The 25,509-nt window shown below is 35.7% G+C and overlaps 1 pseudogene; it reads right to left on the reverse strand.

Annotated features, from left to right (window-relative positions):
* Positions 1-7,061: 7,061 nt before the first annotated feature.
* Positions 7,062-12,191, reverse strand: LOC138942792 (uncharacterized; annotated as a pseudogene).
* Positions 12,192-25,509: the final 13,318 nt, after the last annotated feature.

Raw genomic sequence — 25,509 nt, forward strand, 5'->3', positions numbered from 1 at the left:
AAGCAGTGGTATCAACGCAGAGTACTAGGAAAAATAATTGCGTCATCTTTGTCTGTCTTTCATCGCGTATGTGTGTAGCGTCCATAAAGGCAAACACCGATATGTTGAATACATGGATGTGTTTGGGAGATAATGTCAAACAAGGAGCGACAATCGCGTGCTATCCTTGTTCCTCTAGCATATCGCTTTACGGCCGAAATACGGTCTGAAAATGTTTTCTGGCCTCTCGTGGCAGAAAGCAGTAATGCAACAAGATTAAGGGTCGACAGGAGAAACAGTAGAGACCTCTCGTGGGAAGCCGTGAATTCGTAGTCTATGTCCTACAGCCAAAATAAAGAGAAAATCGGATTCTAATGATGATATTCGTATTCAGCAGCATCGTCTTCTTAGACGTACAGAGCGTTTTTTCGGAAAAATGATCAAAATAAAAAATCTGATACTAAACAAACAACATACAGCTACTCGCAGATTAGGTGTAGTTGCTCCCGAATTCATATTGTATTTATTATAAATTTTGTAAAGCTAAATTGCAAGATCCGGCTTCGTACGATTAATCCTAACAATATAAAGAACACGTCAAAACAAGTTTCATGAACAAATATTGTATTAATTTTTCGAGATGTAGGACGAAGACGAATTTCACCACATCTGTATCTAAAGTGCAGCTAACAGTAGAACATAGAGAATATACCGTGGCACACTGGCCGCGGAAACAAGGAAAGATGATTGCGTCATCTTTGTTTGTCTTTCATCGCGTATGTGTGTAGCGTCCGTGAAGGCAACATCGATACGTTGAGCGTACATGGATGCGGTTAAGAGATAATGTCAAACAAGGAGCGACAAAGCAGTGGTATCAACGCAGAGTACTCATATTTCTTTATGGCCGAAATACGGTCTGAAAATGCTTTCTGACCTCTCGTGGCAGAAAGCAGTAATGCAACAAGATTAACGGGCACCCATTTTTTGAGAATTTTATATTTGCATATGTATATATGTGCATATATATGTTTAAATTATAATTCAAATTTGTACGTGCAATTAAATATTTTGTATGATAATCAATAATAATAATAGGATATAGTAGATAACAGAGTGAACAAATATACAACATGTAAGACACGGGTGCCTGTTAGACTTATTGAATTTGTTAGAAATAATTTTCAAATGTCGCGCTTTTGTAATGCGAGACTCGCTACAGAGCGCGCTTGCCGTATGATAGTGAGTACATGCGAACATGAGAAGATCCACTTCGACTCAGGACCTCGTGTAGTAAAAAGACTTATTGGAGTACGCCACGTGCACGTCAGTTTACCACGCCGAAACTTCCCATTAAACTTTTATTATTATATTCAACAGAATTAATGATTTGTTTCTTTATTACTATCGATACTTCATGTATTATGTCAGAGAGGGATAGAGATGAAATAGTACGATTGTCAATCCTTGTTTGATATTATTTTTAACAGTTGTATAATTGCAATTTCATAGATTAACAATTATATTATTTTTCTTCAATTGTTCACACCGATATCGCATAAATACATAATAATATAATAAGTACTAATAGCGTGAAAGCGTATATGTATATACGTAATGGCAAAGCGCAAGATGTTCAATCTATCACGCAGTAGACTGAAGTTCGATTCCACAGACATCTGCACATATATTTTTTATAATACTTTTTGTTATAAACATTAAATTTTGTGTGAGAATTATATCTTAAAACAATTGTTAAAATTTTGAAAATATGTGGCCATGTTGTAACACACATATACAGATAAAGATTGTCCGATAAAGATTGTGCCAACGCTTGTGAGCGGGTTGAGCACAGTAAACTGAACAGAAAAGTTCTGTAACATTTTTTTCTATAATGCTTAATAAAAGAGATATTATTGAGTAAATTTTGGTCAATCAGCACCGACTTTTAACCGCATATCGGTGAGCCACCCGCTTGGTAATGTGCGTCGCCGTAGTAACGGAGCGCTCACACACACTGCCAGGCGTGCGGCTAAAAGTCGGAGCTGATTGGCAGACTTTATTCAATAATAACTTTTTTATTAAGCGTTATAGAAAAAAATATTACAGGACTTTCCTGTTCAGTTTACTGTGCTCTACCTGCTCACAAGTGTTGGCACAATCTTTACTGGACACCCTATGTATTGTACATTATAAAAATTTATCTTATGTAATATGTTATTAATACGTATGTATTTTGTAATAAACCAATAATAGCTATAAAAAGATATTATTATCTTATAGCTATTTTATTCTTGGTTATTATTATTCACAATTGAAAAAAGATAATATAATTATTAATCTACAAAACTGCAATTACGATAACTGTAAAAAATAATATCAAACAAAGATTGACAATCGTGCTTATCCCTATCCTGCTGATGTGATACACGAATTGACAGTAATAAAGCAACGAATCACCAAATCTAACAGGCACCCGTGTCTTACATATTGTATATTTGTTCACTTTGTTACCTATTATCCTATTATTATTATTGACCATCATACAATATTTAATTACACGTACAATTTTAACTATAATTTAAACATATATATGCATATATGTATATATGTAAGTAAAAAATTCTCGGAAATGGACTCCCGTTAGTCTTGTTGCATTACTGCTTTCTGCTATGAGAGACCAGAAAGCATTTTGAGGTCATATCTCGGCCGTAAAGCGATACGCTAGAGGAACAAGAATAGCGTGATCGTTGATTCTTTTCTATCTTTCCTCTCCATGGTGCATCCACGCGAGCAATGCAATCGTGTGTGTACGTATATAGACATATACCTATACATCGAGACTGAGAATTCATTTCTCAGCATTGATAACCTTGAAACCTGAGTTTCACATTTTCACTGCGCGAGGTCTTCAGTGTCAATTCGGAGTTTACCCGTCACTCGGCGACTACGATAGAGATTTTAAGCCCTAAGCCTTAAGAAAGGGATCGTCCCGATTGCGCACGTTACCGATCGGACACGACAATATTTCCCGATCGGACACAGACCCGATCGGACACAGACCCAATCGGACACAATTCCGATCGGACACAGACTCGATCGGACACAGCCCCGATCGGACAATATATCAGAAATATATAGGTTTGGGTTAGGTTATATCTTCCGGAAGTGGAGCCTCCCCGTACGGGGATGGGGGGGCGGAACATACTGCCTGCACGCATGTACTTTTTAATGCGTAGTAAGTGTTACGTCCAGACTCGAAAAAGGATGAGTCAATGGAAGGGCGCAACAACTATCTTAATTATCCCGATATCAGACGCCTTGCGGCGTAAGAATCGGGTCGAACGAACTCTTAGATCTGAAAGCCAGGTAAACGACCGTTCGGGTCGCTATTACGCTGTTTATTCAGACGTTCGCTCGGTGGTCCCTTTTCGGTCAGGGAATTTAATCCCCTTTACGTGGAATGCGACCTAGTGCGATCTTCGTACTAGGAACGAGAAAGGGGTCAAGAATTGTTTAACTAGTTAAATAAAATATAACTTTATTCATTAGAAAAATAAAAGGTTTGAATACATGATATATATATATATATATATATATATATGTTTGTAGAAAGTGATAACATTTATCGTGTGAGTGTGAGTGTTTGTGTGTGGCTGAGCTTATCGCTCCGCGGGTGTTACAATGGTTCGGGGGACATCAGCCAGACTGAGTTGGGAAAGGTTCTATCATTAAGATTAGAATTCTGGCTGGTAAATATAATATCTTCTATTATCTTTCGGAAAAAAATAAAAACATAGTGTAAAAGTAGGTCAGTGAGGAAATGGGTTATTGAACAAAGGAGATATGGAGATCTTTAAATTGTGTTAATCTTGGTAGGACGATGCTGCTTCCAAGTCAGGAAGCTCATCGATAAATTCTTAGATTGCCTTGTTTATATAATCCAATTCGGGAGACTGAGGAGAGGAAGGGAGAGAATTATCGAGGATCACTGTTGAAAGTGAAGAGAATGATCGCGGGGAGGGGGGTAGGTTTGGAGAAGGCAAGGAAGAATATTCAGGGGAGTAGGAGGGGGAAAAATAGGGAGGAGAATTTGGAATAATGAGGTCGCTAGAATGTCTGTAGGTGTGTGCAAAATCGTAATCGTGATTGTTAGTTCTATTAATTATTCTAACAATTCTATTTGCTTTGATTAAATTATGGTTGATTTTAGCGATATATTGGTTAACTATCCTAATCGTTTTTGAGTCAGCTTGCGCCAACGCCCTCCGAGTCCTGCGATAAACTCGATGTATGTACTTGGCCTGCGAATGAAGTCGCTTGATCGAAATACGCAAGGTGATCTTTTTCACTATAGAAAATTATAAGTCATAATTCCTAGTTGGAATTCGCGTAAAGAAAAATTGGTTGGTAGCGACTTACTCTTTTTAAGTAGAAGACGAACGGGCAGCTTAACTCGGAGATTGTTGTTCGTGGTCGAGAGAGATGCCGTCGAACAAGACACTGGTCACAGTTCGCGATGTAAACGATTTTTAATAACTGCACTGAGAACGGACCAACTAATTGACTTGTTGAATGACTTACTGCCGGACGGATTCGTTAACCGGGTGATTCTGATGAAAACTGAGATGATGGAGTCTCGCGGGCTCCCTTTTTATAGTTCGTCGATTGGTCGAAGGTGAACATTTTCCGATGGACCTTTGCACACGTGATTTTGAGGTGAATAGCAAAGGTCTATGATTTCTATCGATGATGATGCGGTTATTTTGTTAGATATTTCGTAAAGTGATTTCATCGTCTCTTCGCTGTTTATTTGTTCTTTCGCTGGAAAGTCTATATATGGAATATCTATTGATGCCTAATTTCTTCTTGTTTTTCTCGCGGTTACTCATAGATATATTTATTGATAAATAATGAAATGTTTAAAGTTTAAAACGTTATGTGGTACAAGATGTTTTATTTACCGAAAGACTTATTCTTATTGTCAATTGACGATCCTTGCCGCAATTTCGCGGAAGGAAGGAATCGTGGATTTGGCAGGACGTAACACCCCCGGCCTTAGACAAATATTGGGGAGAAGCCCGACATTTGCAAAAATGAAATAGATTCCTTCCTTTCGCAGTTAACTAAAGTATCCTAATTGTATGTGGTTTCCTGCATGCTGATTTGTTTATTAAGAAGGAGGAAAGATAAGGCGACCACCAAAACCCCTTCCTTCTTTCCTTCGTCTTTCTTTTACATTTTTAGTTAATTATTATATTTTATATATATGAATTTAATACAAAATTATCTTTTCTTATGCGTGCCCATTTTATGGCGTAAAAAAAGAGGAAACTGTATGTGTGTTGCAATGTTTATCTGACCATTATTGATAAGGTTGGGTCTTCGGATGGAGGTTTTATTGCCCTGTGAGAGAGATAGGATATTCTTTTCTTTCTTCTTCCCTCTTGTGTTGTTGGTGTCGTCTGAACAGCATATGTTCTGCTTGTCGGGAAGGTTTTTGATATTTGGCTTGGATTCTCGTTCATTACGAGCAATTAGCCATTGACTAGGATTCCATGTTGGATCCCATAGTAGAATGTCGAAGCTTCATTTGCCCGGAGTTGAGTTAAAAGTAGATTTGCTGATAGATATGCAATGATGACTTGTCGATCGACAAATGCTGGAATAGTTTTTTTTTATATGACATGTTATACATGTATATGTCTCTCTCTTTAGCTTGCTGATATTAGTCGACACCCCCCTTTTGTAACCATTGGTCAGGTAACACTGTTCTAAAATGTTAGAGAAGATAGTTCCGTTTTTGCTAGTTAGCTAATGTAAAAATAGAATACGGTGATATTATAAAATATGCATGATAGTAAGATTGTAAATAAAGATTTTTTTTTTTTTTAATTATAATGAAGGAAATTATTGTTACCGTGAATATATATATATATTTTTTTCCCTTTTTTTTCAGCTACAAACATTATTATTATTATTACTACAATAGTATACGTATATATGAAAATTACTATTATTATTAATACTATAGGATATATATATTTTTAATTTTATATACGTATTTTTGTGTAATTAATCTATGTAAAAAAAAAAGGTTAAATAAAAGGCTCCCCCTCATTTTACAAGTGGGGAAATATGTCTGCCGCGGCGTCATCGATGAGTCGCGCGTGCCCCAGCTGGATTAATGAGTCCCGTAGGTTGTGGACTCCCTTGGTATTCTCATTGTAGATCATCAGTCTTACCATGGCTTCTTTTTCACCTAGAGGATAATCTGTATCCACCCCTCTTGGCGATCTCCGAAAATCTTGCACAGCAATCGCGTTTTTTCGGGCCATTCCATAGCTCTTCTTACTACGGGGCCCGTGTGCGCCAAGCCGCATTTGATGCTCTGCCATGGCAATTCCCGGAATCTGTCCTCCAGAAAGTATATTTGGCCCATCGGTTTCCAGACTGCCATGCCCCAATCCCTCAGAGATATTTTCACCATGGACGTCGCTGTGTTTACTCTTATAATGAGACTGCGTTGCCAGATGTTTTTTATTTGAATGGCGCACGGTTCATCTTCTCTCAAGTCTTCGGGCCAACAGTGGAGGTAGTGACTTCGTCGGTCCATCCGGAAGTTGAGCTCTTTGATGAGCTTTACTAGGTCTCTCTCTCCGTTTTTCAGTTGGACCCAGAAGAGTAATGGGGACTCTGCGCGAGTTATCCATACTTCCAATCGTCCGCGGGTTAACTCGTGGGTGTTGATGTTCTTGATTTCCATTTTCTAAAAATAGGTAAGACTAGTTTGATATAATTGGAAAGGTTTTAAGAGGGGCCTACTCGTTTAGGTTGATGGAGAGGAAGAGAGGAGAAGACGTTTCGTCCCTCCATTTTCTTATTGTATATACATATCATATATATACAATATATATATATATATATATATATATATATATATATTTGTTACATTACTATTCTTATTATTATTAATGAACAAAAATAAAAATAAAAATTGATTTTTCTTTCTCTCTCTTTTTATTCCCTTATCTCTAACGTATAGGTAGAGTTTTCTTCCGGTCGTAGTAGAGGATATACCGCATTCATTTCCATGGCGCTATGGGGGTTTCTTGTTTAGTGTGTTTTATTGTTTTATTATCTTCCTGCTGTGCGCTTGGCGGCGGTGGTGGTGGTGGATTCGGCTGTGGTCTTTCGGGTCGCCTCCGTCTTCCCAGATGTAATAAAAGATTTGTAAGAGAATCCCAGATCGCTCCAAGTAGATATATTGACCATCTGTACATGGTATGTAAGGCATATCCATGCACAATTGTGTCTAATATTAACTTGGAAACTCTTGCAATTAGATATATGCCGAGTAGTCCAGCGCTGATATTGCCGAAAAATATTGTAGAAACTTATTCCAGAATTTTTTCTAAGCGGAAGCGGCTATCTTTTCCATTGATGCTTCATCCAACAAATTGAAAATGGAGCCCCCTGTAGAGAGATGGATCTTCCCATTACTCCTCTTGCTACGATGTTGAGTACTGATGCTCGGCCGGAAACATTATATGATCTCTAAGATCTCTTAACTCTCCTTCAGAATATATGCCACTAGTGGCTAGTGACCCTGGGTTGATGTACTTCCAAGTAGGCTTGGTTAATGGTTTCATAATGGTTGGTGGTAAAGTATCTAGGTATAAATTTGTACCATGAATCTCCTAAGAGGTACATGGCAGGTGCAAATGGATTGCATGCAGTTTGTGTTCCGTGTTGTAATAATATCTGAGTCTGAGGCGTTAAGAAATGTGTTCGGTTTTCTCGGATTACTGGTAATTGATCGTAACATTCTTTTGTTCTTGCGAGTTTTACATCTATTGGTACGCATTTGACTGTGTGAATTACTTCCCCTGCTAAAAGATCCATATATCCAGATCCTTTCATTAGATGATATGCGAAAATATCAGGTGCTTGAGTAGCTATTGCTAATGCGTTATGTAACATTCATTGTTCTAAGTTACATTGGTGTAGTAATAAATTTCTATAAAGTTCGTTTATTTGAATGCGAACGTGTTTCTCTACGTATACGAATTTAGAATTCATACAGGTAAAGATATCGAGATTTGAGATTCCAGATTGCTTTTTAAAAACAGTGGTACCACGTACAGTCTCGAAAATTAATAGTTTAAGATGCTCTGTTGTTATTAATAAATATTCACATGTATTGTATTTTGCGGAAACTATTTGCGGATGATCTTTATCTTTATCGACTATTTTGTATGCGTACCCCTCGAATAATATTCCAAAATTATAAAGTTTGCAAGTATCGGTAGGTACTGGATCCCAATACGTATCTCCTCCTTCTACATCTGTACAATGTGTGGAGAAATTTACATGCTACACCCGACCTGAGCTGCACTCGATTAGTGTTTATTTTTACGTCTGCTATATAATCTTGTAGTGTAGTCTTACGCTTGCGAGTACTATTACGTCTGTCCATGTTCCATAAGGATCGGAATATGCTCCTTCGATGCAGACTCCGTCGTTGTCCACACTGTCAGCGAGTGTTATTGGACGTGTTGTGGTTTGATTTGATTTTAAGCCAGTTATGTAAGTATTTGCCATTTGATAGGTACCATAATCGTGCATTCTTCTGCATATATCGCGAGGTATTTCTTCTATGTATGAATATTTCCCATTATATACATCTATGGTGTGAGAGAACATTCCACATTTTTTAGTTAATCGGTCAATTTCAACTTTACATTGTATTACTTTCACAGATTCGAATTCGTTAATTTGGAGCAATTGTATATATACTTGTTCACGTTTAACATTTTGCGGTGGAATGTCATACTCTTCGATGGGAGTGGTGCACTTGGACACAGTATAATTGGACACGGTGCAAATGGACACGTTACAAATGGACACGAGATTTTGCACACGGTTCAATTGGACACAGTGCATTTGGACACAGTAATTTTGGATACAGTAGCTTTTGGACACATAAGAAAATACGCATCGTTTACTTGGACACCGCTCAATTGGACACTGTTCATTTGGACACCGTTCGTTTGGACACAGAAAGATGCGCATCGTTCATTTGGACACCGTTCGTTTGGACATCGTTATTTGCCCACCGTTCGTTTGGACACCGTTCATTTGCCCACCGTTCGTGTGCACAATCTCGTGTCCATTTGTAACGTGTCCATTTGCACCGTGTCCAATTGTACTGTGTCCAAGTGAAGGCCACTCCTCTTCGATAGTTAATAAAGATAATGTCGTTAGATTTGCTGAAGAAGATCCGCAGTCATACCCTATTATTCCAAGAGTTTGATAAATTTTTATTAGCAGTACCAGTATCGCAATTAGTCGCTTAATGTTGAGGTCTATCTGAAAGTTTACATGATTATTTCTTTGATAATTATTCCTTATTGGTAGGTTTGATATATGAAATTCGTAAGCGGTTAGGATGTACAACTCGGCTATTTTTCTTTATTCTAATTTTGACGTTATTTTTATTAAAAATTTCTAGAATTTTGTGAGGACCGGTATATTGATCTCCGAATTTACCCGGTTTTGGACCTTTTAATAAAAATACTTTATTTCCCGGTTTAAAAGTTTATGGGTTGATTTTTCTATCGTAATAATTTTTTGATTTAATTTTGGCTTGAATACCGTTATCGCGTGCATTTCCCTGAATTGCGTGAAGTTGAGTGACAAGATTTATTAAATATTCGTTGTAATTTACTAATTTATCCCCAGGAGGTAGAAGTTCGTTTGATGGAACACGTCTTTCCAAAAATCAGCTCATATGGAGTGTGCTTTGTTGCTTCATGTATGCTTGTATTATAATTAAACATAGCAAGGCTAATCCATCTATCCCATTGTTTTTGTTCATTCGCGTATTGTTTTAAATATTCGTCTAATGCGTGATGTGATCTTTCTAATGATCCGTTTGATTGAGGATGGAAGGCTGTTGTGCAAAATTTACGAATTTTAAATAATTTTGCAGTTTTCTTTATTAGATCGCTAAGGAAATTTCTGCCTTGATCTGTTAATATTGCTTTTGGTGCTCCAAGTACGCAAATAAATCGATCTACAAAAGCTTCTGCGATGGTTTCGGAAGTTTGATTCGGTAATGGTATCCCCATGCAAAATTTAGTTAATTGATCTTGTAATGTTAGAATATATTCGTTTCCTCTTTCAGTTTTAGGTAAAGGGCCTACGATATCCATGGCTACTTTATCAAAAGAAGATCCTGGTATGTCTGTGATTATCATTGTTTGTTTCGTTTTTACTCGTACAAGTTTTTTCAATTGACATTGTAAACATTGCTGTATATACCGTTGAACATCTGCTTTCAAGTTTTCCCAGTAATAATTATGTTTTATTCTGTTATAAGTTTTTGTGACTTCCCGGTGTCCTCCCGTCGGTAAGCAATGCATTTGATTATAACGGAACGTAAATCTTTCGGTGAATATTTAATTAGTCCGTGGCAAATAATAACTTTAATAGGAGCGTTGGTGAATATTGATTGTATATGTGATTTGACGTCATTCCATGGAACATTATTAATAAACTCGGTTTTTGCGATACTAAATGTTTCTAATTTCAAATCCTCGGTTATTTTCTGTAAGTCTGTTAAGATTTTCACAATTTGTTTAAGAGTAGCTGTAGGGCCTTCTCGTTGTTCTTCGCTGACAGGTAAAGCCATATGATAATGATTTTTATGTTTTATGGCTTTAACCTTTCCTAAAACAAGGGATCCTAGGTTTGGAAGCTCTTTTTGTTTGAAAAGTTTTTGTGAGCCTGAATCTAAAAGTCTTCCCTGGGTGTCGACGAAATATACTATATTATCTTTTCGTAAAAATAATAATTCTCGAGAGTCTATGACATATTAACATGAATTATTCTACAATATTTTTAATAAATCCAGGTTTCGTTTTTCTTGATTTTAAATTTTTGTTAATAATATCTTGTTTATTTTTTTCTTCGTCTTCTTTTTCACTGTCAGAAATTTTATCAGGCGAATCATTTCTTTCTTCGATTTCTTCGATCTCTTCCTCGTCACTATGCAATTCGTTGGTTATTTTATTTTACTCAATACTTTGTCTTGCAGTTCGGCTTCTTGTTTGAATTTTATTTTGTTTAGGAGGATCGTGTATTAAAGCTTTTTCGGTAATTGATAAATAATCTGGTTCGTTTAATTCTGTTTGTGTAAGAGTATCGTTATTGTTATTTAATAAATCGCTTTCAGCTATTATTTCTTGGTTTTCTTCTATATCGGAAAGATATAAATGGAAATCGTCATCTTCTTCTTCTTCTTCTTCGCTATCGGATTTTTCTAATAGTTCGGCAATTAATCGTGCATCCTTAGGGTTATCTGGGTTTAAAAGTTTCTTGTTTTTTATAATTTTACAATCTATTTCTTCGATATTTACAGGATTTCTGGATAATGCGTCTGCGTTTACGTTTGTTTTTCCCGCTTTGTATACAACTTCATAATCATATTCTGCTAATTTTAATCTCCAACGAAGTATTCGCATATTTGCATCTTGTGCGTTTTTAAACTACATCAAAGGTTTATGATCTGTAACTAAAGTGAATTTTCTTCCATATAAGTATGGTCGAAAATGTTTAACGCAATATACAATAGCTAGTGCTTCTTTTTTGTATGTATCGTATTTTAATTCGTTATCTGTTAAGGTTCGTGAGGCGTATGCTATCGGTAGGTCTTTATTTATCTCTCCTTGTGATAATATTTCTCCAACGGTTATTCCAGATGCATCGGTCGTTAAAATGAATGATTTGGAAAAATCTGGATATTGCAGTACTGGTTCTTCGCACAGTTTTTGTTTTAAAATTTCAAAAGATTCTTCTTGCACAGATGTCCACTCGAAGCGAGTGTCGTTTTTTAATAAATTTGTTAATGGTTTGGCGAATTTGGAAAAATTCGGTATAAAGCATCTGTAATATCCTGCAAGTCCTAAAAATTGTTTAATATTCTTAGGTGTTTTAGGTCTTGGAAATCGTTGTACCGCTTCTAATTTTTTCGGATCTGGTTTTACTCCGTCTTTACTGATTACGTGTCCCAGATAAGTTACTTCCGTTTTTAAAAATTCGCATTTGTCTGGCTGTAATTTTAAATTAGCTTTTCGAAGACGTTCCATTAAAGCATTGTATTTTCTTCCGTATTCTTCTAAAGACGTTGCATAGATAACAATATCGTCCATATAAACGAATAATTCTTTGCCTTATAACCCAGTTAATACTAACTCCATTAGACGCTGGAAAGTAGCCGGAGCATTTTTTAGACCGAACGGCATTCGGTCGAATTCGTAATGTCCAAAAGGAGTAGTGAACGCTGTTTTATGACTATCTTTGCGGTTCATTTTTATTTGATGAAATCTAGATGCTAAATCGCATACTGAAAAATATCGAGCTCCTCCTAATTGGTCTAATACATCAACGATATTTGGTAAAGGATATGCATCTCCGATAGTTTTATCATTTAAAGCGCGAAAATCTAATACCATTCTCCATCGTTTATTTCCTTTGGAGTCTTCTTTCTTAGGTACAATCCATATAGGCGTGTTATATGGCGATTGTGAGTGTTTAACAATTCCTCCTTCTAACAGTTCCTCTACCTGCTTGTTTATTTCCTCTTTATGAATTTGCGGAAATCGATACTGACAAGTGTTTATTGGTTGGTCATCTGTAGTAGGTATTCGATGTTGTAATACGTGAGTTGCGGTTAATTTTTCTCCAGAAATATGAAATCGATCTTGACTGTCCGTTATTAATTTTATAATGCTTTTTCTTTCTGTTTCATTTAAATGTTCTAATCGCAATGATTCTATGATTTCGACGGGTCGATTCTTTCCCTTTTTCTCGGAGATTGTTAGACAATTATGCAAATTATAATTTTCAACTTCTTGTTTTCTTTTATATCTTGTTTTGCGTTCCCGCATAAATTTTTCTAAAATTTCTTGAGATTTATTCAACAATGATATAAGGATTTTTGAAGACGGTTTATTTTTATTTTTAATATTTCGTAGATTCAAGTTTTGAATTTTTAAATTATCTTTTTGAGCTTCTTCAAGGAGGTCTTTTATTGTAACATGAGAGGTTTTTAATTCATTATCATTTTCTTCTTTAAATAATCCAACCTTAGAAAATTTGATATCTAGGGAGGATAAAGGACTTCTCCCCTTTTTGGAATAAGGTTTTGCCGAAATACGTAGTCAGGTTTGATAATTTTCCTCCTCGCAATCGACGGAGCTAGGATTTTCTGACAAGGCTTGGAAATTTCCCTCCGAAATCCTAGAATTATTCCCTTCTTGAGAGGATTGGTAATTTCTCTCTTCGAGGGTTTTTAAATTAATTAAATTTTTAGGAAAGGTTTGGTAATTTCCCCCTCCAGGAATGGTTGGATTTATTAGATTTTCAGGAGAGGTTTAGTAATTTCCCTCTCCAAAGATTTTTGAATCATTCAATTCTTTATTTTTCCTCCCAGTTTTATTTTTTATCTTGTCTTTATTTTTAATTTTATTCTTATTTTTATTTCCTTCTTTATTTAAGGTTTTTTCTTCGTCTTCATAATTAATTTCTTCGATAATAATATTTTCTTCATCCACATTTTCACCTTCATTTTCAATTTTCATATTAATTTCACAATCGTCGAATTCGTAAGTAGTTTCTTCTTCCTTATTCCTTGGTTCTTCTGGACTGTTTAGAGCCTCAATTTTTGAAAATTTCGTTCTACTTCGTCTTTATCAGTTGTACCTCTTGTCCCTTTACTCATTCCAGTTTAAAAGATCGCACATTACAATCCCGGACGAGCCCCCAAAATTTATGAACAATATGTTAGGTCCAGACTCGAAAAAGAATGAGTCGATGGAAGGGCGCAACAACTATCTTAATTATCCCGAAATCAGACGCCTTGCGACGTAAGAATCGGGTCGAACGAACTCTTAGGTCTGAAAGCCAGGTAAACGACCGTTCGGGTCGCTATTACGCTGTTTATTCAGACGTTCGCTCGGTGGTCCCTTTTCGGTCAGGGAATTTAATTCCTTTTACGCGGGATGGGACCTAGTGCAATCTTCGTATTGGGAACGAGAAAGGGGTCAAGAATTGTTTAACTAGTTAAATAAAATACAACTTTATTCATTAGAAAAATAAAAAGTTCGAATACATGATATATATATATATATATATATATATATATGTATATATTTGTAGAAAGTGATAACATTTATCGTGTGAGTGTGACTGTTTGTGTGTGGTTGAGCTTATCGCTCCGCAGGTGTTACAATGGTTCGGGGGATATCAGCCAGACTGAGTTGGGAAAGGCTCTATCGTTAAGATTAGAATTCTGGCTGGTAAATACAATATCTTCTATTATCTTTCGGAAAAAAATAAAAACAGTGTAAAAGTAGGTCAGTGAGGAAATGGGTTATTGAACAAAGGAGATATGGAGATCTTTAAATTGTGTTAATCTTGGTAGGACGATGCTGCTTCCAAGTCAGGAAGCTCATCGATAAATTCATAGATTGCCTTGTTTATGTAATCCAATTCGGGAGACTGAGGGGAGGAAGGGAGAGAATTATCGAGGATCACTGTTGAAAGTGAAGAGAATGATCGCGGGGAGGGGGGTAGGTTTGGAGAAGGCAAGGAAGAATATTCAGGGGAGTAGAAGGTGGAAAAATAGAACTTGGAGTAATGAGGTCGCTAGAATGTCTGTAGGTGTGTACAAAATTGTAATCGTGATTGTTAGTTCTATTAATTATTCTAATAATTCTATTTGCTTTGATTAAATTATGGTTGATTTTAGCGTTATATTGGTTAACTATCCTAATCGTTTTTGAGTCAGCTTGCGTCAACGCCCTCCGAGTCCTGCGATAAACTCGATGTATGTACTTGGCCTGCGAATGAAGTCGCTTGATCGAAATACGCAAGGTGATCTTTTTCACTATAGAAAATTATAAGTCATAATTCCTAGTTGGAATTCGCGTAAAGAAAAATTGGTTGGTAGCGACTTACTCTTTTTAAGTAGAAGACGAACGGGCAGCTTAACTCGGAGATTGTTGTTCGTGGTCGAGAGAGATGCCGTCGAACAAGACACAGTTCGCGATGTAAACGATTTTTAATAACTGCACTGAGAACGGACCAACTAATTGACTTGTTGAATGACTTACTGCCGGACGGATTCGTTAACCGGGTGACTCTGATGAAAACTGAGATGATGGAGTCTCGCGGGCTCCCTTTTTATAGTTCGCCGATTGGTCGAAGGTGAACATTTTCCGATGGACCTTTGCACACGTGATTTTAAGGTGAATAGCAAAGGTCTATGATTTCTATCGATGATGATGCGGTTATTTTGTTAGATATTTCGTAAAGTGATTTCATCGTCTCTTCGCTGTTTATTTGTTCTTTCGCTGGAAAGTCTATATATGGAATATCTATTGATTGGCCTAATTTCTTCTTGTTTTTCTCGCGGTTACTCAGATATATTTACTGATAAATGATGAAATGTTCAAAGTTTAAAACGTGGTACAAGATGTTTTATTTATCGAAAGACATATTTTTATTGTCAATTGACGATCCTTGCCGTAATTTCGCGGAAGGAAGGAATCGTGCAGTCGGCGGGACGTAACATAAGGCTCCGCATAGGTTTACAACTTTCGCGTGCACGCGAAACGAGGTTCAATGCAAACCGATGTGTCTAGTTTTTTGATAGTGGAGCCCCCCGTTGTGGGTGTGGGGCGGAACCCACTGTGTCCACATTTTCCCATCTACACAATGATTGTAGGATGGACCTAGCTTCGCGATGAGGACTGTGTCCGATTGGGTCCGTGTCCGATTGGTAATGTGCGTAATCGAAATTCACTCTTAAGAAATGGACCAATCACAGTCGAGTATTCTTCTCATACCTGACTATGATAGGTCAATTTCTTTAGACTTAGGGCTTAAAATCTTTATTGTAGACGCCGCATTAAGGGAATCCTAAACTGACGGGCAAACTCTGACGGGTTAGTGCCCTCATCTAAACGTAACTAAAAAATTGGGTTAATACAGACATTTTTAGTTCCACCATTACCAATATAATTATTTCAAACATGCATAATAGAAAAGGCAATCTTTTGCACTGTGTTCCATATATTGAAATAGGACAATATCACAATATATTTTTAGTCCTTTATATACAATAATTAATTGATAAGTTACCAAACTTTAATTCATGCGTGAAAGAGTAATATACATGAACGCACTAACACTATCGCAATTTCTAATATCTTCTTTCTCTCGATCATACGCTTACTCTGTTTTTCTCTGTATTTCTTTCTAATCGCTCGCTTACTACATACTGCATATCGCTTAACTTTATTCTTCTCGCATATTCGCTTACGCGTTTATTCGCTCTTCTCTCTTCCTCTCCCTCTCCCTCTCCCTCCCCTCTCCCTCTCCCACTCCTACTGTTCTCCTCTCTCTCTCCTCTCCCTTTTCCGCTCCTACTTTTCTCTTTCTCCTCTCCTCTCCCTCTCCTGACCTTCTCCCTTTTTCTCTCCCTCTCCCTCTCCCTCTCTTTCCCTCTCTCCCTCTTCCTCTAAATGTAATTAATCCATTACAATTATTTTCAGATATATAAAATGCGAAATACAGAGATTTTATTTTCTATAATAAGATGACATACAGGATGTCTCAGAACAACCTTCCGTCCGTAAAATGACATATTCCTGATACAATTTTAAGACGATTTTTCCGTTACCAAAATTTGAATTGAAGCGTAATTTTTGAGTTATAACCAAAAATAGTTAGCAAATCACGCGTCGAATACAGAAGGCAGGCAGGAGCGGCGCGGCGCGCCGCAGCTGACCGTCCGACGTGTGATTACCACCGCATGAGTCGTTAACTATTTTATCTTATAACATAAAATTATGCTTTAAATAAAATTTTGATAAAGAAGAAAATGTCTTAGAATTACGTCAGAAATACGTATTTCTTAAAATAACGTCGCTTTAGCGAAAGTTGTTCCGGATCGCCAGTCGTCGGACGATACAATCAGCTGATTGCTATATGATGTGTGTATGGCGGAGTGCGTAAAAGAAAGAAAAAGACAGAGAGAGAGAGAGAGAGAGAGAGAGAGTGAGAAGCCAGAATCTGGACGCGGAGAACAAAACGGTCTTACGGTATAACTGGTCGTATAATCTAACAGGTCGCGGTAACGATACAAAACGGTGCTAGAATCTGGACGCGGAGACCGAAATGGTCTTACAGTATAACAGGTCGCGGAGCAGGCAAACGGTTAGGCGATTGAACTAGACGCGGAGAACGTGATAGGGCCTTACGAGCTAGCAGGATGCGCCGTCCCAGCAACCGGATAGTCCGGCATAACCACGGGTAACCCGTGACCTCGTTTAACGCGGGATATCAAGATGCGCCGTCCTAGCAACCGGTTAGCCCGTGACCTGGTTTAACGCGGGGTATCGGAGTGTGCCGTCCCAACAACCGGATAGCCCGGCATAACCACGAGTAGCCCGTGACCTGGTGTAACACGAGAGGTAGTTTCGGATCTGGAGTAAATGAGAAGACTCAGGATCGGGAACTGGTACACTGGTAGCGATACGCTCGCCAGTCCGTCTTATATACCGGCGACCGGCTTCCCACTCACGTGAGTCGGCATATGGTGGGGCAGCCCCACGGTGGGGCCACGACACAGGTGTGGGAGCTTGGGGACGTCATAAGCGTCGAGCCTCGAAAAGCGCGCGGTGGATCGGCCTGTTAGGTCGCTAGTAACGGTCTCGTTACAAAATAAAAAATGAAACTTACATTTTGGACTTTATTAGTATGAATATAATAATGGGTTAATGAGATTCTTGCGATTAAAATGATACCAAACATAACATGAATTGGATTATTTTTAATCAATTATGTAATTATGATTATTTATTTCATTAAAAATTGTACGACTATTTTGTTGTGTTTAGTATCATTTTTATCGCAAGAATCTCATTAATCCATTATAATTATATTCATACTAATAACATCCAAAATGTACGTTTCAGTTTTTATTTTATAAAATGTTTATATTTTGTACATAAGGAAAGATCCGCGATGCTGAATAATTGACAAAAGCGAGAGGAAAAAAGAATGAAGGAGCAAGCGAGATGACAAACATCAAAGAGTTCCGAAGTCTCGCTCGCCAGGCTCTCTTTATCTGTAATTTTTGACGTATATATGTCATCTTATTATAGAAAATAAAATTTCTGTATTTTGCATTTTGTATATCTGAAAATAATTGTAATGGATTAATTACATTTTTGCGATTAAAATGACACTAAATATGACATAAATCGGATTATTTTTAATGAAATAAGTAATCATAATTTTAATTACATAATTGATTAAAAATTAACCGATTTCGTATTCAGTCATTTTAATCGGTAAAATATTATTAATTCATTGTAATTATTTTTGGATCAATAAGCGCAAAAAAAAACATTTTACAGTAACGATATATAACGCAAAAGATTATACATAAAGCGAGTCTCGCGAGCGAGACTTTGAAAATCTTTCATATTTTTCATATCTTTCATAGTTATCTCACTTGCTCTTCATGCGTTCTCTCTCTCTTTCTCTCTCTCTTTCTCTGCTTGTTCTTTATTGTATTCTTTCATTCCCATTATTATAATCTTTTATTTGTTCGACTTTTATTTTTTCTATTTTTGTTTTCCAACATGATAATAAATTAATTTATTCATCTTTATTTTATAAACTTATAAAGCATACATAAAATATTGTGTATTTTATATATAAAAAAGCATTATATATATGTGCGTGTGCGTGTATATTTTCGTATGTGCATGTTTGTATTTAACTATAGTGAAACGTAATTATGTATTGTATTAATTATAGCGAAATAAAAAAAGAAAATAATTTGTATTGTATATCTCATTTATACTGTATAAAACAAAAATAAATAAATAAAATTATTTATTTTTATAGGGAGACTAGAAAAAATAAAAGAATAAAAATAGTGCAAATAAAAAAATATAATAATTAGAATAAAAAAATACAATAATGAACGAGCAGAGAAAGAGAGAGAGAGAGAGAGAGAGAGAGAGAGAGAGAGAGAGAGAAGCGCGAGTGAACGCGTAAGTGAATATGCGAGGAGCATAAAACTAAGCGATACGTAGTACATAGCGAACGAGCGAAAGAGACAGAGCGTATAATCGAGAGAGAAAAGATACTGCAAGTAAGTTAGTGCGTACATGTATATTACTTTTCTCACACACATGAAAGAGACAAAAATAGTACAATTATGTCTGTCCTTGTCATGTAAGATTGTAGCTCTATCTATCGCGACATCACGCAACTAATCTACTGTTCTGTTTTACTCTTGAGCCTCCATCTTGTACACATACATATGCACAAAACTTTTATTTTGCAAAATTTGTTTACAAAGTTTCTAAACTCACTTCTCTAAGTTCATTATTATACTCTTTGATGAAATGCCATGTGCGGAGTACACTGATTAAGCACGCAAATTACAAATCTTTTATATTAAGTAAATGTTGACCGCATGGGCCGATAACAAAACTGTAATTTTATAATTTTTTTTTACTTTTCATATGAAATGTTAAACTCTACACTTCGTTATTATGTATACTTTAATTGTGGAAAAGGATTTGTTGATATCTATAATCAACAAAAATATTTAGCATAATAACTAATATTCGCGTTTTTATCGGTAAAACAGACCTTGATGGATCCCTTTAAGAGAATGTCAGATCGTCCTGTTTTACCGACCATAATAAATATATATTTGCTTAATATGTAAAAGCTTTGCAGTTTGTATGTACAAAATAAAATAGATCTCCAATCGGAAATGCATAAAAGAATATAACATGAACATTTAGAAACGTGTTTAGAAGCCTAGTAAAAAAGATTATTGTATGTAAAATTTTGCATTTTCTTTTTTACTAAGTTTTTAAACACGTTTTTAAATGTTCACTTATATTCTTTCATGCATTTCCGAGTGAAGACCTATCTTATTTTGTACATACAAATTGCAAAATTTTTATATTAAACAAATATTGAAGTCTCATCTTTGTTTCGTGTACTTGAGAATCGTGGAAAAAGATTTCTCATTTCATGTAACCAATAAAAAAGTTTCGGTTTTCTGCAAAGTATAATTATTATGGCCGATAAAATAGGACGGTTCGACATTCTCTAAATGGTTTGGAAATTATTTATCAAACAACGCGATAGCGTCGCGACACTAAGTACATATAAAAATACTTACTAGCTTGCCAACAGTTTTGGCTATGTACAGAGGCTGCTATCAAGTAGCTTATCCGGAGTTTTACATGTAATAATTTTAAATTATTGGAAACAGCTCCGTTTTGATGGTCCAAGTTAATCGACATCTGTTTCTTCCGTATTCGTAGAAGGAATCTCATAGTTGCTATTTAATTCGAGTTTTTCGTTGACCCCAGTAAAGGACAATGTCTCGTCAATTTCTATCTTTATTTATTTTTACCATCAATATATCTTCATACAATTCTGTTGTCATCATTAATGAAAACATAAATCTGATTTTCTTGATAGGGTTAGAAAGATCACATCCAAATATTTATTTTTAAAAATCAGGTAAAGGAAAAATTCCAGAAAAATTGTATTTTCCTCAAAGTTTTCTATATGGAGAAGCAGATAATATATTGTTCTCCCATGCATTAAGCTGATGCGATACATCCGCTATATTGAAAATTGGAAGAAACAGGTTTTTTACTCTTCTCGAGAAGTACTTATTGCTACTACCGGAGAAAGATTCTAATCGCGTTATATAATGATAAAGGAATCGAAACATTAGTTTCATTTTGCTACTGTTACGTCCAGTGGACTCCACGATTATTTTCTTTCACGTAATATTAAACGCCTACGTTTTAGAACTCTTTGCACTTGACATAAACATTAAACTAAAAAATATCTAGTAGGCGAGTTATCTAGCAGCTTATATTTCAAAACCTAAACTATGCGCGATAAACATTCGAATACAAAGGTCTACTAGAAGACCAGGAATTTTAAACAGAAACTAGAAGATACTCGAGCCATGAGAAGGCTCAAAATCTAAACAGCACGCATGCAAGAGACAAACAAACGGATCAAATAATAGTTTAACTTGAAAGCTCACTAATGAAAACGCAACATAAGAAGTCTCGAATAAAGACTCTTCTAAGAACGAAAGCGATGCTTTATCGATGTAATTACGATCTGCGACAGAAACTCGCGACACTTGACCACGTGTTCGCCTGCTAGACCACCTTTGCGCATTATCTGCTTGAGATAAAACTCAAGTGAATAATTCGTTAAAAAAGAATATTGCCTGCTTAATGGAGAAGGTACGCAAAGAAACGCTAAGATTCGACATACGCAAAACCCTCCCTCAGAAAAGTCAATTTATCTTTGCCTATCGATCCAAAGCTTTCTATCGAGTCTGCTTTTAACTTTCAATCCAATTTTGTCTTCAGTTTTTGATGTAGTAAAATCTCAATTCTTAATCTTCATGATGTTTTTTCTTTTTTCGCGGCTCTTACAGTGCGAGTGCAGATTTCATATACAATCAAAAGACTTAGAATATCATTCGTGATAAGTGATATTTAATGTCAAATAAATCACCATCAACATTACATCTGAGCGGATCTCCAAGCCACCCTTTCAACACAGCCAAGTCCACGAGATATACCTTGGTTCGCTTATTCAGTGAAATTTTTAAATTCGTCATCTTCGCACACAACGAGTGAGTCCATTAAAAATTTTCTTTTCTTTTCTTGTTTTTTCTTCTCTCTTATATCATTTTTTCATTCTCCTTTCCTTTCTCCCAAAGGAAACAGTTTTGTTGCTAATAATTTGAATCTTTAATTAGTATCCATACATAAATATTTATTATTTGTATTATTAAATTATCTCTGCTTATTAAACATTTGTATTTGCTCTCCTTTGAATCTTCTCCCTTTTGTGAGTCCTTAAGTGTGATTTTGATAACTGTCAAGATTGGTATTCATGTTTATTTGCTAGACTCAAGCGAACCTTCTTTCTTTTTCGCGAGTCCTTAAGTTTGATTAGCCGAGATCTTGATAACTGTCAAGATTGAATTCTCGCTTATTGTTAGAATAAATCTGTTAAATAATCTTTTCGCTTTCCCAAAGTGTAAATAGCCGAGATCTTGACGTAACGTCGGTTGGCATTCATGCTTAGCCGCCAGAAAGAAAACCTTCTTCCATCATTTCTATAGTAACCCCCGTTATTTTAATTTCTATATTAATTTTTTTTATTAAGATTTGTTTTTATTTAAAATTTAAAATTTTATTTCATTTTATTTATTTTATTTTCCTGTTTCCTTTAAAGATAATTATCGAACTGTTTCTTTTAATTAATAGGTAAATCTTTACCAATCCTGGTATATGTTTCCTAATGGAAATCACAAAACAAACCTTCAAACCCATATCTGTGAAACATTTAAATGTTTTGGCGAAAACCGCGAAGAATAGGAAAGAATCGAACGGAAACTTCTGGCTTGGGCATCCGCGAATTAATAATTTTTCTATCCTCATCTTTTTATTCACACTTTTATTTTATGTAATTTTCCTAAAACTATTTATTGTAAATTACCTATCGGAATTTAAATTTTAGTCTTTTCCCTTTGCATTCCGGTTGATGCTCTCCGTATTTATAATAACACCCACAAGAAATTTTTCCTCCACCTTTACATACACACACGAACACAATTACACATTAGACCTTAAGTAAATCTATTTTATAAATATGGTTTTATAAACTGAACTAAATGTATCACTATTAAATTTCATCTTTTCAAAATCATTTATTTTATTTTTAAATCAATGTTTAAATTTTAAATTCGAGTAATTTATTAATCTGGCTTCCTTCCTGTTATCCAAAATCGCAAAAAATGCGCCGATAACTCTACTTCTTGGTGGAATGGAGTTGGTTGATAATTAATTTATAATATAATCGATAACTGACAATGTCAATATACAATTATTAATTGATAATTTTCAAAAATTTGAATAAAAACAATCATTTTCAAAAATTTGCAGAATATTATCTGCTTTTATGCCGCTATAGGTCGGAAACTATTCAATCCATAAAAAAAAGTTTTAAACCAAATTTGTGGAAATTCATCGTAGGACCAATCAAAAAAGAGATATTGCGAAAAAACCGTTTTTCGCTCCATTTTTCCAACATAGGCGCGAGCGGCGCCTTGCCAAGGTCGAAAACTGAGAAAATTATTTAAGACAAAATTATGTGACTCTGTAAAATTTCAAAACTCCCGGATTTAATGTAATCAAAAACTACTTATTGACTAAGCTATAAACTTTCGATTAAAATATCTCAGGGACTAAAGCCATAATGAAAAATCTAACGGCACTTTTCTGATACAATGTCAATGCAAGCTTTCTATCGCGACCAGTTAAATAAGATTAGTGCAATCAATCCTGATATGATAATCAATCCTGGTATGATAATCGTATACCAGAATTGTGAGACATTTTAATTTTACAACTTTCAGACTTTCACATACATATGCTCACAGGCACACATACAAAGCAATTTTGTCCCTCAAAACGCATTTGTAGCGCTCATGTACGATTCCTTTGAGTATATTCTTTTATAAATTTATAATTTTATAAATTTATAATTGAGAAATTTATTATTATTTAAAATATTATTATCAAATATTATCGTTATTAATTATTATTTTAAATTTATTATTAAAATAAAAAAGAGAGTGAGGGGAAAGAGAGAGACAGGGAAGCGTGAGGGAGCGAGAGAGAGAGAGAGAGAGAGAGAGAGAGAGTGAGGAAGAGGGAGGAAGGGAAAGAGTGACGGAGGGAGAGGGAGAGGCAGAGCCATAGCATGTAGAGGGGATATGTATATAATTGTATTGTGTATGGAATCTCTTACTTTGTTGTCATTCATAGTGAGAGGCTTGGCGCTGCTCAATTAAACAATATGCTAAAATCAATGTATTCTTTAATACATTCACATTGCAATTATTGCGATATAACTAAATTAAATATAATTCTCAAATAAATTTAGATTAAAATTAAATTTATTATTTATTGATTTTAATATATATGTAGAGGAAAGTAGAATAAAACCGGGGACTTTTTGGATTTGTCTTTCTACAAAAAATCTGAAAGTAAAAAAAATTTTGCCGATTATTAGTAGTCTTTAATGAACCTTAAACTATGAGAAAATAAGGGTAGTAGCTGAAAAAAAAATTTTGAGTATCAAAAATAACAAGATATATAGAGAAGTCAAAGTACCCGGTTTTGTCTTACCGGTAGGGTCAAATCGGATACCCATTTGAAAATATATAAAACACCGTATAATTACAAAATCTAGATTTATTTTAATCAAAATATAATATAAAGATGTATTCTATTGATAAAAATCACAAATAAAAATATCCTCTTGTTCGCGCTGGAGGACTTTCTTATTTTAACTTTTTAACTAAAAAACCTTTTTTTTAATGGTTTCTTTTTTGAGTTAGTTTTCGTTTCCAACTGCTTTTTTAGGGACACAAAGTCAAGATAACAACTCTTTTTATTATATGAGATATGTATTAAGTACTCGGTTTTCCCCCAACACAAGGAAAGTAATAGATATGACGGTTGTATATTCCGGCATATAAAGTGCCGATCAAAACTAATATGATATACTCTCTAATACGTACAGAATGCAATGCTGTACTTATCGAAAAAGATACTCTATTAGAAAAAGTGCACGACGATTCGATTCTTGCCTCGATATCCATTTTTTTAGCTAAAAACTTTGAACTTCTATTAAAAAAGAAATATCATGTACACAGGGGCACGATATTCACTTATTCTAAAAATCAGATTTCTGTTAATAAAAATAAAATTTGTTTTAATTCTATGAGAGAATCTGTCCATAACATTTCTGTAAATACGAGATTGATTTAATGAAAAATACTAGAATATTTCAAATTGTAACGGTTCACCTTTCCCGTACGCCTCGGATCAGGCTCGCCGGTGACAGGATTCGGGAGAAGGGAGAAACTCGAATTCACTCTTCCTCGGTATAAGCGGTTTAATGATTAGTTTACTCAAGCGATTATTAAAGATGCAACACTAAAAGCTATATTTACAATGAAAACGTGCGACAGCGGTCCGTACAAAAGTTCGCAGGAACAATGTTGCGGTGACTGGCGCGCGTGCAAGGCGCGCGTGCAAGGCTCGCGAAGCGAGTGTAGCTCATGCAGACTGCGCTGGGGCGGTCCACGGGTAGCCCGTGACCTGGTTTAACGCGGGATGTCAGGATGCGCCGTCCCAGCAACCGGGTAGCCTGGCATAACCACTGGTAGCCCGTGACCTGGTTCGACGCGAGATATCGGAGTGTGTTGTCCCAGCAACCGGGTAGCCCGTGACCTGGTTTAACACGAGTGGTAGTTTCGGATCTGGAGTTGATAAGAGGACTCAGGATCGGGAACTGGTAACGCTACGC

Source organism: Polyergus mexicanus, unplaced genomic scaffold, assembly GCF_030449975.1.
Source record: "Polyergus mexicanus isolate NDT 795.1 unplaced genomic scaffold, iyPolMexi1.0 SCAF_23, whole genome shotgun sequence".
In the NCBI taxonomy this organism is placed as follows: Eukaryota; Metazoa; Arthropoda; class Insecta; order Hymenoptera; family Formicidae; genus Polyergus; species Polyergus mexicanus.